An 8,593-nucleotide genomic window follows, 5' to 3' on the forward strand; every position below is an offset into this window, starting at 1 on the left:
CGCAATGCCACAGACATCTATTTTCCTAATTTCAAAATAGGTGACGGAAAATTTTTTAAAGGGAACACACTTGGCAAGACTCCATGACACACCCCTTTAGACTCCAATGACACCATACGACTTACCCCGTTTCTAACGGACAGGTCTAATATGCTTGACACAATTTTATGTAACCCTACGTCAGGAGCCCCTGAAAAAACCCGCAACTATAACGTAAAGACAGCTCACATCTAACGTATTGATTATACAACACTCTCACGTAATACTTTTTTCGCCCGAAACCCTCAAAGCGTTTTTTCATTCACTTAATGGCGGTATACACTTTATGCAAGTTCAGTGCATCTTACGCATGGACACCTCATCCATCACTGCCAGATAATACCATTTTGACATTTTTTGCCCAAAAGCCTCAAGACATTTTCTTTTTTCGGCGATTAATTTTTCTCTCAAAAACCATTCACATTTTTCGTTCTTTTTCTATATTTATGATCCCGCCGGGATTCAAAATATCATTTCTCTCCATTGGCTTTATGCATTAACTGGAAGGACTATGCTGTTAATCCCAGTATTCTGCATCTGGGGATCTCATTTGAAAATTAGCCTAGTACATGAGAGCTAAGATTCCCTATTTTCGTCAAGCGCTTCAAAGATGTATTACTTTCCCAATTGGACAAGCTCCGGGGGACATTTATACTCAGGATATTAATAAAGGAAAACGCTTGTCTTGCTCGTGCTAAAGAATATATCTTAAAAACACAGACATTGTTTATAAAAGTTTATTATTTTTTTAATAATATTAAAAACAGAAAAATACACTTAAAAAACACGACAAAAATAAAAGGTGAAAAAAGTCATATCATAATATACACAAAAGAAGAACAGTGTATTATCGAAAGTCTAGGGTCCTGGCATGCAACCCAAGGGGGTAGGGGGAGGGGGAGTGATATTAGAGATGGATTTAAAGCGTTTTAAGAGCTTTTAAGGAAATACGCTTGTTTCATTGAGATAAATTTATGGATATTTCACAATATCCTAACAATAGGTTCCGCCCTCCACCTAGTATTCATTTTCACAGGGTTTGATAATATATGCAATTTTTAGGCATTATTGTGGCTCATAAAAGGATAAAATATAAACAATAACATGCGTAATATAAGAAAAGATGAGGGGAAACGACTCTAGGGAAGGGGGAGCGTCTGTGGGAGGAGGGGGCCTATTGTTTCCGTCGCCAGCTCAGAACTGTCTTTATTATCTAGTATTTTATGTTTATGTTTATTTATATTTTTTTCGTTGCGCAAAGTGGTAATTTTGATGTGTTTAATTTAAATATTTTGTTAGCTCACAGAGGCCCTCCCTTCACAAGTGTACTGGCCCGCTCGCTGGCCGCCTCCGAGGGAGTGTCCAGTCCACCGAGCAGTTTATCCCAGTCCTTACGCAACCCAGGGCACATTTTTCAGCAAAATATCAAAATATGCAAAAGGGGAAATTCTATTTCGAGAAATTCTATTTCGAGAAATTCTTGTTCCCACCCATCCTGCGCACAGCGGGGGGGTTTGGTCAGTGTTTATTCATTCCGGGGACGGAATCCGGGCTTCGGCTAGGCGATAAAGGAGGTTAAATAAATGGTCTCGTTCGAGATAATTCAAAAAGTAGTAATAATAGGGAAATTATCATAAATTTTCTAGGATATGCCCGCCTCTGACATCACATCAACCCTGTTTCTAGCGCTCAGCTAGCAAGATTCACACCCCTGGCACCCCACCCGGGATTCCAGGCATGCTATTATTTCTTCTATATTGGCAAGATTCCTAGCCATTTTTTGGTACATTGTTTTTTAGGAAGACCCTTTGGATTTCTTTGACCAGGTCTAATATGAACGACTCCATTGTATCTCACAAGCTAGACTAAAAGGACCCCCATGGAGGAAACCACCGAGCACGCCACACACGAGTGCTGCGTACTAATGGCAGTGCATATCTTAAGTAATGACACCTAATGGGAGAGGTTTGAAAATCATCTTGCAAGAAGGGTAGGTGCCCAAACCATTAAAAAGTAAACATATAGCCCAGAGCGGAATGGCGCTGCCACACTGTTTCCACACTGGCACCAGCCCCTCATCACTCCACTATGTCATCCACATGACACCAGCCCATCACCCCCTAGGACATTTTCAACCATATTTGTTCCAAAAATGGACTTCTGGAATGTAAATTAAACAACCTTTGTTTTATTCATTTATTATTTTTTTACTTGACCTGCGGGGACTGAATATTTCATTGCTAGAATGTGTTACTCCAATGCAATACATGCCACAGTACCATTATCTGACTCCCCCTCTGACATCACCCCAAGGCATTATTACAGACATTTCTTGTTAAAAAGTTATAATTCAACCCATTTATTCAAGTTTTTTTCGCGAGCCTGGACTTTCATAATAACCTCCAAAACACTCCACACCGCTGTGACAACACGACACCCCCCCCCCCTCTGTCATCAATATGGCACCAGCCCTCATCATCCTTGGAGCATTTTTGCCCATTTCTCACTGGAAAAAGCTAGTGAATTTAATTAAACAGTGTGTTTTACTTGAACACCGAGAAGTCGCCATTTATTTGCTTGAGTTTGATACTCCTAGCAATTCACGTAACAATGCCACACTATAGCAATTTTCTAGCACCCCTATGACACTCTTCGTCAACAGTGTAAGCGTCTTCCAATTTTTAAATCACACACACATACATACATACACACACAGACACTCACAGGCACACACGCAAACACGTTTACAGACTTTTGTTTGAAAAGTTCCAAGATTCAGATGTTTTTTATCCTCGTTTTTGTCTGGGTTCGGCAATTATGAATTTGTCTTCTAAACCTCTTAATATTCAACAGGAGGCAGTTTGGTCGAAGGGTTCTAAGTTCTTTTTCCAACACCAATCTCTTATTCAAAAATAATTTCAAAGGTGGAGTCAGGATTTATGGCCTCTATTGATAAAGTTGAAACTTCTCAAGAACTTAGAGCAAAGATCGTAAGGAAACTAAACACCTTTAATATGAGCAAAATTGGAAAAGACATCTCACAAGAAAATGACATTAAAATACTTTCAGATTTGAAAAAGTATAAATTCCTTACTATCACCATAGTCGATAAAGGAAACAGTATTGCAATCATGAACACTGATGATTATGATCATCAAATGAAAACCATTATTTCTGACACTTATTTACAAAAAACTGGATTTTGATCCTACAGATAAATATGTAAAATTGACAAGAAAGGAATTGGAGTTATTGAAATACAATTTCCACATTACCCCACAGTTCTATAATAAATTTTATCCTAGGAGGTGTTCTGCACCCAAGATCAATAGTCTACCTAAGATTCATAAGACTGGAGCCCCCCTACGTCCCATTGTGATTTAGAAAAATGGCCGTCTGTAGCATTGCGTCTTCTTTTGGGAACACAAAGATCATATTTAAAAATTCTATTGATCTTACCAATATATTAAGAAATTTCCCATTGGAGGAGAGTTAAATTCTTTGTAGCTTTGACGTTGTATCTATGCATTGAAATTGTGATTTTAAAATTGTGAGCACATTTTAAAGAGTAAATTAGAAAAACACTTTGATTTAGTAGAAGATGTTACCTTAGCCAGTTTGGATATTGAAGTCATTATGAAACTAGTTATCCTGGAAAATGAATTCTGTTTTTATTTTGGTCTTAGAGGAGAGTCTTATAGGCAGGTTTTTGAGTTACCTATGGGGGCTTCTCTCGCTCCTTTATTGGCAAATCTTTTCGTAGATTCTATTGAAACCTCCGCTATTCACAGTTGTAGAATCTCCTCTTGCTTCTGGAGTAGGTTCATGGATGATGTAGTCCGCGTTTGGAAACATGGGTTGGACTCCTTAGACCTATTTTGTAAACATTTAAATAGTTTTGATAATAATATTAAATTTACAGTTGAACTTGAGGAAAATAACAAACTGCCTTTTCTGGATATTTTATTATTTAAAAGGGATATCCACTTAGTTTTCTCGATTTATAGAAAACCTACGCACATTGATAGGTATTTTAGTTTTCATTCGTTCCACCCTATGTCGGTGAAACGAGAGGTTTTGATTTCACTAGCGGATAGAGCCTTTAGAATTTGCTTACAGGATTTTCTGGATTCGGAATTGTTATATTTGAGGGATATTTTGTTTTGTAATAATTACCCAATTAAGTTCATTGACAAAATATCTGAAAATAGACATGTTAAACATGACAGTGGGGTTATTGGGGTTTCTCAGTCTTCAGATTTAAATGTATCTAAAAGTTTCATTTCATTGCAATATGTACCTGGTTTGGGGGAGAAGCGTTCACGGATTTTGCGTAAATTTAACATCGATACATGTTTCCAATCGTTGAGACCGATGGGTAGATTCTTTAGTTCTGGAAAAGATTTAACCCGGAGTAATTTAGTAAGTGGGGTGTATAAGATGCCGTGTTCATGTGGGAAGTTCTATATTGGAAGGAATCACCAACAATTTGTTGAAATATTCATTGAGTATCGAAATTCAATAGAAAAAACTCTACAATTAACCAAGCCTCATGAAACCTTTGTTTTATCCTTAGTAGAGCATATTTGGTTTCAACCTATTCATTTTGTAAAATTTGATGAGGCCTTAGCTATTTCAAATGATATTGGTTCTACTCAATGGGCAGGAGAAGCCATAGAAATTAAAAAACATATATTTGCTAACCTTTAGATAAATAGGGACACAGGAAATTTGAATATTGACTTAATTTATGATATTCTTTTGAAATATGAATCAACAGTCAATAACGGAATTAAGATCTTAAATAATCACCAAGGGACTATTTTACCAACTAGACCAAAACGATTTGCTTCAGTAATAGCCAACAAGAGGATTATTTCGCAACAGAATAATTAACGTAATTTCATTTTATTTTTATCTCAGTTGCTTTGATGTCCTCACTGAAGTAACTCTAATAGCTGTTTTTGCCTACGTGGATTAGTTTGCACCAATTGTATATTTTTTGGTGGTGGTTTTATTTTAGTTTTAGTTTTGTTTTTTATCTTGTTCTTCTTGTGTTTCTCTTGGGCTGAAGACGCCTTGTTTTATACAGGCAAAATATCAGCGTTGTTTTACATTTTTCATCTTTTCTTTCCACTGGCCGCAGTCTCGTTTTTTGTTATTTTTTGTTTTGTTTTTTCATTGAGATTTTTATCTCTATTGGTTCGTTTTCTTCAAATTCATAGGACTCAGTAATAAGAAGCCTAAAATTTTCAAGAATAAAACTAACAGTTGAGGAAGCTACCTGTTCCTGTGATTCTAATTGAAGGAGAAGCAAAGCTAGCCCATTTGCAAGTGCTTGCCTTCTGGGCTCAATAGCATTGATACCAGAGTCACCTGAGGATGTTTCTCTTAGTTACTATGCACTGTGGTTCGCTCTTTACTAGGTTGCAGCTAATGCTTCAACCATGACAAAGAGTTCATTGCGAATTCTCCACAGAAACTAGCTAACATTAGAATCTATGAAATCTAATAGACGATAGAATTTTTAAAACCCTAGTAAATATAAGCAAAGCTTATAATTCAGCCATTAAACATCTATCGGAAGAAAAGGCAAAAGGAACAGACGAGAAGAATCGCGCGATAATAAGTTTTCTACGTCATTAACAAAATAACATGAAATTCATCTTGGAAGCCATCATTTGACTCATGTCAAAGTCTAGCCAAAAAGATATGCCTTCCTTGGAAATAATTTGTAGGTAGAACTATCTTCTATCTTCAATAGCATATTCCATAATTTATCATTTTAGCTAATATTTCTGATATGAAGGCAATATCCTTAGAACCCAAAGCAATATCAAGTTTTCCAAAATTTCTCGAATGCTATGGAAATTTACGTTAATCTCTAAAAAGAACTATCATTCGTTATTCTGAGCAATTTTAAAATAAAATTTGGTAACTCAAAATTCATTAATGTGATGACAATCTTTTTTGACAACATTCAGTTTAATGAGATCAAATATCAGTGGGAATTTCCCAATTATTTCCCTGCTTAATTTCCAAAGTATTTCCTCAATTTCGCAGCAATTTATGCTTCTTCTTGAAAACGAAGGTAAAATTTTGTCTCAAGAATAACTTGTTCTTCAATGATGTTTTCCTCAAACACAACATCAGAATACTTTATTTCTGCTTGACATCAACATTATTCTTAATTTCTTGGCACCTAGGTAATGCTGTTGCTATTAAAATGTACCCTGTATATAAGCTACTGCAGTACCCCAAAAGGTAGAGCTTATTATTTTTTTCAAACTATTTGATGGCAAGAAGAATCTGGTCCAATGAAAAATTTAGTCTTAGCTTCAAATCCAACTAAGAAATCAGTTATACTACTTAAAAGGATATTGAATATAACATGATTAACTCTTCGAGGAACTTAGTCCAACATTGAAAAACAAATTCTATTCGTCTTGGTTCAAAATTTTCAATCCCTTGAAATTTTATAGACGGCGTATCACACAAATGAATTTCTTAGAAAAAAAAAACTCAATTTATGTACTTGGGCAGCTTCTCAAGACCTTTTGATCAGCTTGAAGAAAAAACTAAATGTCTTGGTTCAAAAGTTTTTGTTTTTTTGTCGTGGGCCAACTTTTTAATACTATAAAGGAGCAAAGGTTCTAATTTCTTGGAGCCTTTGCTCCAAGTTCCAATTTTTTTAGCAATGAAATTTCTATTTAAATCCAGTAGACATGTATCACACCATTCCTCAGAATTTGTCTGCAAAACAAATTCTTTTCGTCTTGATTCAAAGTCTGATTTTCTTGCCATACCCAACTTTCGAAAAGTATTAGTTAAGAAGAAATAGAAGGCAGCCTCCAATGTTTTGAGCAGTGATTAATCTTTTATATTTTGGGAGATAAATACGGTACTGATTGGCAGTCACCATCTCAAACGCTGAAAATGGGATTTGGAGTTGACACAACTTTGGAGTCATTGGAGTTGGGATTTGGAGTCAACCCCAGGAAATTTTCAAAAGGTGTATCACACAAACGAATTTCGTATCACACAAACGAATTTCGTATCACACAAACGAATTCACACAAACGTATCACACAAACGAATTCACAAAAACGAGCATTAAAACTCAAATTGTATAGTTTGATCACATCCTCAAGAACTATTGATCAGACTGGAAGAAAAAGTCTAAGCTAAAAATGGAGCAAAGTTTATGCTCCAATTTGTTTAACAACGGAATGGGTATTTAAATCTAGTGGACACGCGTCATACCATTCTTTTGTCTCAGTCTCAAAGGCAGAAAATTAGATAATAAACTCAAAAGATACCATAAATTGAAATGGATAGTAAAAATAGATGCCAGCAGTTACGACCTCGTGATAAAACTTTCCTATTTTGAACTTCTAAGCTTTTGTTTTTATTATTCTAAGAAAATATTATCACAAAGGTTCCACGTCAACGTCTCCAAGTCAAACGTCTTAAGCACTTCTAGATTATTTTTTTTCAATTACTGGAGCCAACCAGTTTGAGTACTAAGGAGAAACTTTCGAAACAAAATTGGAACAATGGCTCAAAGAAACGAGACTTGTTGGTACAACTTCAGATTATTTTCTGTAATATAACTGATTAAACCATATTTTAGCTCAAACACTGTACGCTTTGGCTCATTAGCAAGCCAAAATCACTTTTCTGGCCCCAGATAAGAATTATATTCAACTTTTTTTTAAATGAAAGGTCACATTCATCAATCTAGCCTGAACTATAAACTTTCTATTAAACCGATTAAACCGTAGTGGCTAGACCCTTACCACTTTTCTAATAAACAAAGTGATACTCTCGAAACAAATCCAGCATAGTTTTTCGTCTTTTTGTATTAAATTTTCAAAAATATTTCAGCATTTTTCTTTTTCTTGAAGGTCATTGTCAATTCCAGTTACAACACGGGATTTGGGAAAAACATATTCTAAGATCAAAATAATTCAACTCAGAACCTTTTGCTGTGAATGCAGTTAAGACTTGGTCGACATCAAAGACTCTATTTTACTAAACTCAATATTTTTCTAATTGAACAATTCCTTTGAAATTTCTGAAAAGAATTTGAAAGAAGCTCTTCTTCTTCCTTTTTGGTACAAGTGCCCGTGATCTTCTTTATTTTTGTATTTATTGAATTGTATTTCGCCCTACAAAGCATACTGCTCTCTTTTCTTTTTTTTTTGCAGTGCTCCGTAATTTTTGTTGCATGAAGACGAGTTTCCAATAAATAATAATTAAATCAATTATATTTTTTCCACAAGCGAAATTTCCAGGAAGGCCGCATAAAATTACTTTCAATGGTCTTTATAATATTTTAGGTGTCCGTATTCTGAATGGAAAGTTGTATGTTAAAATATTGCGTGTTGTTGATTCTATCTAATGTGTAAATGCAATATTTTGGATCAAAAATAATATTTTAGTTATTCATAAATAACGTATGGGATGGAAACTTTAGATAAATTTTGTTCAAGTCCGAGTGTAAATTACTAAAATATACACAAAATATTGATTATTGTAGTGGAAATGAAGG

Source organism: Artemia sp. Qi Xiang Cuo, chromosome 3, assembly GCF_049724085.1.
Source record: "Artemia sp. Qi Xiang Cuo chromosome 3, ASM4972408v1, whole genome shotgun sequence".
NCBI lineage: Eukaryota > Metazoa > Arthropoda > Branchiopoda > Anostraca > Artemiidae > Artemia > Artemia sp. Qi Xiang Cuo.